This window comes from Aplysia californica, unplaced genomic scaffold, assembly GCF_000002075.1.
Source record: "Aplysia californica isolate F4 #8 unplaced genomic scaffold, AplCal3.0 scaffold00217, whole genome shotgun sequence".
Classification (NCBI taxonomy): Eukaryota; Metazoa; Mollusca; class Gastropoda; order Aplysiida; family Aplysiidae; genus Aplysia; species Aplysia californica.
The window spans coordinates 1,085,525-1,092,161 of NW_004797487.1; the positions used below are offsets into that span (position 1 = coordinate 1,085,525).

The 6,637-nt window shown below is 34.6% G+C and overlaps 1 long non-coding RNA gene across 1 annotated transcript in view; it reads left to right on the forward strand.

Annotated features, from left to right (window-relative positions):
• The first annotated feature begins 932 nt into the window (after positions 1-932).
• The window catches only part of LOC118477779, a 14,057-nt gene continuing 8,352 nt past the window's right edge, over positions 933-6,637 (forward strand). The window contains exon 1 of the long non-coding RNA XR_004858604.1: positions 933-1,387. This is a non-coding gene — a long non-coding RNA (uncharacterized LOC118477779). The remainder of the gene's footprint in view (positions 1,388-6,637) is intronic.

Below are 6,637 nucleotides of genomic sequence, written 5' to 3' on the forward strand. Positions count from 1 at the left end.
CTCATCACCAACTCATTTCGTAAGTTTAGCACAACATACGGAAATAATGTTAAAATGTCCTTAAGGCCTTCTTTCATGTCAAGGGTGGAAATGGTCCCTCAGGACTTGTAGAGAATCAGACCTAAAAATTCCCAGACAAAACAACCACTTCAGGTCAAACACACACCGTTCGCACCCCTTTAAATGTCACCAGGGTGCAGAATTCAGTAGATGAGCCCCATGAGACATCTGTCCGTAGACGATGTCTGCAGCAAGGACTTTCCTAACTCTCAGCGGTCCGTATTCTCAAGGGAGATCTTCATCTACTACTGTACCATTTCCCCTTTCCCGAAGCTATCAGGGGATAGCAATGTGTTCATGATTCCTCTATCATCTTGAAAAGTGTGAACATTTCCTCTATGACATTTGGTTCCTTGGCAAAGCCCATATTCAACTTTCAGGTCATATCAACTCCACAAATGCTGTCTATTTGGGCCACCACCCCCCTTCTGTCTCTAGAAACAGCTCCATACTGTAAGGTGCACATTGTGTTTGGCTTTGAGTAGTCATGATTTAGTGGATCCTTGTCTTTGGCCACCACTGAACATTACGAACGATATGTCGAGTCCAAAGGAGGACATATAGACCATTGGTTCTCGGAATTCCAGAATTTTAAAAATATTTTTTTTTACTTTGTAGCAGAAAAAAAATTATTGTTTTAAGGTTACAGGGATGGAAAGATTAGATTTTAAAAATGAAAGGAAAGGAAAAAGCATATTATCAATCTTTACATGACTTTCCTAACAAGATTTTTTAAATTGTGCATTTTTTTGCATTCATAGATGGTTTTTATAAAAGCCATTTCCGTTTTAGAAAATAGGTTTCTTCTTTGTGAATTTTGTGTTAAACGAATTCCTTTTGAATGAATTATATCTGTTCCAAATTACAACATTCTAGTACAAATTTTGTGCAAGATATTTAGAAGAAAAAAAAGTGTACAGTTTTTATTTTGATCACCCTGTAGATGCCTCCTTTTCTGTCACTGATAGTTCTCCACTGGCAAGAATCTATATGTTGCTAAGTTCAATCTGAATGATTATATCTATGCACTTTTTTTTGACAATGTTTTGTTTTCACACAAACCGTTGACATTGTATATATGTATAATATACATTTTGTAGTTGGGAAAATTGGCTATGTCATTTGGGTGGTGACATTGAGTGTGTGATATCTCTTGTTTGCTGAAATGTTATAAAGTTTGTTTTCTTGTGTGTTGTCAGCCCCCATCCAGTTTCTTCTTTTTCTTTTTTTCTTAGGAATGAAACCTCTAGCTTAAAGTCATTGGTATAAAGAGAATGGAAACTCTGTTGAAATTTCTTCTTTGAGAAAAATAGGTTTTCATATCAAGGTGTCAACTGCAAACTCTTGAACAAAGGAGCATTGAGAATTTTGATTGTGGCAATACTGTAGGGTGAATAGGTGCAGTATTTACAGACATAATGAAATATTATTCCTGTAGTACAGAATGTATCCATTAAAGCTCAAAGAAAGACTGTAATACAAAATATTTCCCCTAGAATTTGAAGAGTGGTTGTATGAAATACTTCCTGTAAAATTTGAAGACCGTGCGGAAATTTGTAATGTTTTTGTAATGTATTTTAATGCAACTTGTCCCTCTAGTTTTTTGCCTGTTAGAATGCATGTTTTTCCTCTCTCATACATTTTGAGACTTATTAAGAAAAGTATGCTTCTTCTGTGACTTTGATATAGAGGATTATACAAATATAACAAAAGATTCCTGCGGAGTTTAAAAGTACTGTACTACAAAATATTTCCTGTAGTGTTTAAAAGTAGTGTTATACAACATAAAATATTTCTTGTAGAATGTAAAGATTTGTAGTAATAGGTGTTTCCTGTTTGATTTGAAGTATTCTTTTACAAATATTTCCATTAGTTTTTTTTACACCTGAGAAGAAAATGTTTTCTCCCTTTTTTGTATATTTAGAGACTTATTGAGTAGTCTTCTGCTTGCATGAGATCGCTGCGTAGAATGAAATACAAAATATTTTCTGTAGAGTTGGAGGAAGTATGATACCTACTTGTGTGTTCACTGCTGATGCGCTTCAGGTGCTTGCTATAATAATATTATCTGCATTTATAACTAGAGAACAGCGAGGTGTAAAAAAAAAATGATCGCATGTTTGTGTTTTCCACCTACATGAGTTAAATATATAAATATATGTGTGAGTAGTCTTTCACATAGATAACGACTTGTTAAAGAAATGGTGCTTATAGTTGTAAGAACTGTTGTTGGTTTTTGAAATGTGGTGGCTAGCTTTAAAAGTGTATGGGAGAATATGGAGCAATGATAAGAACTGAATAGGATGAAATATAGAAACTTTGAATTTTTTAATCACTTTTAGCTAAATTTACTGTGCCCATGATACTACGACGTGGAATTGATGATTTCACTCGTCAGACATATTAGATTTTGTAGAGTTTGTTGTATAAATGTTATTTTCTAAGAAGGAAAAATTTTCCAATCAGCCAAACAATTTGGTTTAGAAGGGTACATTTTTTGCCATAAGACTACTACTTAGAATACATAGGCCCCTTTTTATGTATTTGCACCCCGTCAAATATATAGATTGGTAATATGGGGTGCCCATTGGCCCCATCAGGTTGGGCCGGGTCGGTTCGGTTTGCTATCCAGATTGAGGGCACAAAGCGGCTATCGTGGCACAAATTGATGGCTCAACTCGTCGCCTCTAAAACAAACACGTTTGTTTTCAGGCGACGAGTTGGGTGATGGACCCAACCAGACCCGACCCATTCCCATTTGCAATGGGCACCCGGTATAAGGTACATTGTGCCCATGTGGCTCCTAAGTAGAAAATGTATTCTCACTCTTTCAGACATATTGATTTAATAAGGCACATTGTATCTATAGAGATGTATATATATATAAAGATCCTGAGGAGAATATTTATTTTCCCTCAGTCATATGAGTTGAGTCACATTTCATATAATATCCTCTATCCTTGAGAATTGGAAAAGTCCACGCGATATTTTATAAGTAGGATCCAGATCAGGGTTTAAAGTGTTTTTAGTAATACGAAAATATAGATAATGTGTACACATATCTTTTGTCATGTTGTAAGTTGCAACTTAATTTAAGGATTTTTCTTAATAGATTTTATATTTTAAAAAATAGAACTTCTACTTGATGTTCTGTAATTTTATATGACAGTAGTTGTCGATGTTGTGCTGGGATGGGAAATTTGGGAACTAGGCGCTGTTTTTTTTATTGTCTTCAGGATTTCCTTGAAGGTAAAGTTTTCTTTGATTAGGTTGTTATACAACATTTGACATGTGTTCACCCAAATTTTTGTCCTTTTGAAAATGAAAGATGTTCATTTTGTTTCTGTCACATTAGTGAAAGTCTGATGCTTATAAGTGTTTGTCTTCAATATGGGTTGAAAAGACTTTTTTTTTTAAAAATCAATTTTGGTGACCTTGAAAGTTTTGAAAACTTTTAAAGTATTCAAAGAATTAAGTGCCCTTTAAAATGTTTTAAGATTGTTTGTTGTAGTCAGATGCTGTTAAAAAAAGTGCTAAGTTGAAAAATTTTGCTGACCCAATCCAAGCTTTACAATGTGTTATACTGGGCTCTATCAGGAGACAGTTTTTGTGGAACTGATGATAGGCCCATGCTTTGTGTTATTTTAATTTTTCTTTCATTCTGACCTGCTTGTTTTCCCTCTATTGTTTCTGTCTTTCAGTTGTTTCTTTGACCTAGCTCAAAAAGAACACTCTTGTGTTGATGTTCTTCTTTTTACCCAAACTAATTTCACGCTTTGAACAGTGAGAAGAAAATATTGCTTATCTTTCTGTTGTTGTCGTTATGTTAAGATAAAGAATGCATTTACATTTTTATAATTTCACATGTGTAAGAAATTAAAATATACTCTTTCTGAGTTTTCTCCGATAGAAGGGATGGAGAGAAAGCTGTTTCGATCTCAATCCCACAGTCCTTCGTTTTCTGGATCAAGTTTTAAAAAAGTCCCTATATTAAAGATAGTAATTTTTAATTGTTTAAAGAGAAAAATAAACCTTGTTTAGAAATTGTACAACTGAAATTTTAACATTTGTAGCAAAAGTTGGGAAATGTGTCCTTTGAAATTGTTACAGAAAATGAAAGTCATTACTAGTATTTTGTTGTTGTCTATTTTTGTGAATTGTTATCTTGTTAGGGGGGAAAAAAACTGACAATCTTGTCATAGATAAAGCCTAAATTTTGTTCCATAAACAGCTTAAAATAGTTACATCATATTGTGCCATAAAGAGTTTCTTTTAGTGGCATTGTGTTTATTGTTATTTAAGTTGTTTGAAACCATAAAGTTGATAAAACCAGAGAAAGCTAATGCTATATACAATGTGTATGTAACTAGTTAGGTTTTTACGAGTTTGTTACAAAAAAATGTTTAACTGAAAAGTTGGTTCAAGTTGTAATCTGACTCAAAGTTCTTCCAAATGTGAATTAATTAATGTAGCGTAATGTTGATTAGAAAAAAGGGCCCTGCTACTGCCTACAATATAGTATGTTTGCGTGTGTGTGTGTGTGTGTATGTGTGTGTGTATATGTGTGTGTGTGTGTGTGTTTGTATTACTGTGTTTGTTTGTTATAGAAGCTTCTAAACTTAATTCTATTTGCTGTGAAGAAATCGCTTTGATAGTGTTTTTTTGGCCAAGGAATAGGTATGGCTATTTTTCATGTCTCATTGACATTTTATTCTGTTTGTTGCCGCTCTCTTTTTTCATTTCATTTGACCCTCATTATTTCTTACAAATGATCAAACAAGCTCGTATTCTTTCTTAAGAACCTCACTGAACAGATAGCCCAGTCAAGCTGAAACAAATCCAGTAGATTTTGTTTTAAGTATACTCCACTGCTGTTGATTTCTTGTAGTTGATTTCTTTGATAATCCTTGACCAGCACTGCTTTTCGCATTGTTCGTCACACTGTCTGTTGTGTTGTCTGTCTTACAGGTCATGTTGACCCCTCCATGCAGTATTTTCCCTTGTGATGCAAAGCAATACACTCTAGTGCATTTGTGTTCTACTGTTGGGTGCACTGGTTTTTCTTATAATGTGCATTACTGTTTACATATAAGAACTGATTATATTATAACAGAGCACTTGCTGCTTTTTTATGATACTTCAAATATAACTAAAATGTTCTTTTAGAGAAATACATTCAGTTCAGCTTGTAGTTTTTCTTTGAATTTTATGTACTAGATCTATTCTTCAAATGTTTAGAATTCAACTGAGAATATTTTTAAAACAATGGCTCTCTTCAAATCATACAAACAAAAACTGGTAACTGGAAGAAGAATGCTAAGATGATTCAGCAATATTTGAAAAAGTCATTTTTAGTTTTAAGAAGTAAGAGATATGGGTACAATGCTTTACCATTTTTGTTAACAGTTTTGGTTGTTGTTAATACTGTAGGAGGAATATGGTTAAGTAATTTTATTTTGTTAAGCACAGAGTAATGTACAGTGGTGTCTGTTTAACACTTACAGTACCGTTGAGTCGCCAGGCCGTAGTATGCTCTCACTTCCGGTGGTGACTTTAGTCGCCGTTGCTGACGCTACCAAGCACGCTAAACATAATTAAACAACGAATGGACGCACTGCGCTGAAGTAAATACCAAAGGAAGTCACTCTATATGATAGCTGAATGGTTGATGAACCTCTATGAATTGTTAGAGCATATTTCTTGGCCTGCCAAGTTTTTTTTTATTAAAAAAAAAAATCTACCTCGGCTTCAGCATTCTAAATTGGTGCAGTTTTTGAGGTTTTTTCACTATATGAGCCTTCGGTACTGTTAGTGTTAAACCAAACATGATTCATCCGAAAATAGCTATAAACAGAAATAAAATAGAAACTCTGTTTTTTTTTCTTCACTATTTGAGCAATCTTTCTAAACCTAAAACTCAGCCAAATTGAAGAGAATCCGGGAGTCCCACAGATTTCAGTTTGAGTGGACACCCCTGTAGATGTGTTTGCTTTACTTTATTTTTGTCTGCTTACTTTTTTGTTGCTATTGTTGATAAAGAAGTTGATGATGATTAAGTGTTTGTTTATTTTGCATGTTTGTCCATGAGACGACTGACGTCGTGTTGGTGCTATATATCCTTGACAAGGCTTTCACAATCCGCTGTTTTTTCATATCATTATCTCCGTAGTTTGACTTGCTTTTGCATTTTGTGGTGTAGGGGACAGGCTACTGTGTGATGCACGCTGAAGACGTAATTTTGATTCCGGTGTGGGATGGGTTTAATTTTTTTTCAACTTTCTGATCCTATCGGCTTTGGCGATATATTAATTAACCTTAGGTTGGCCCCGACAGGCAGGGTTAAAGCAGACCGCCTCCCAAGTGATCTAAATCGTGTCTATGAGGGGCTTGAAACTACAATAGTTTACAGCTTTTTCAATATTAAAAATCCTCTTGCCTAGTTGTATAGTCGCAAGCATAGCTAGCCTGATGGTTGCTCCCAATTTTCATGTAGATGTAGTTGGTGGATCAAGTCAAAGATAGTGCACAGCTTGATGGTTCACTCTCTTTAAAAGAAGAAGGTGGGGGGGGGGGGGGG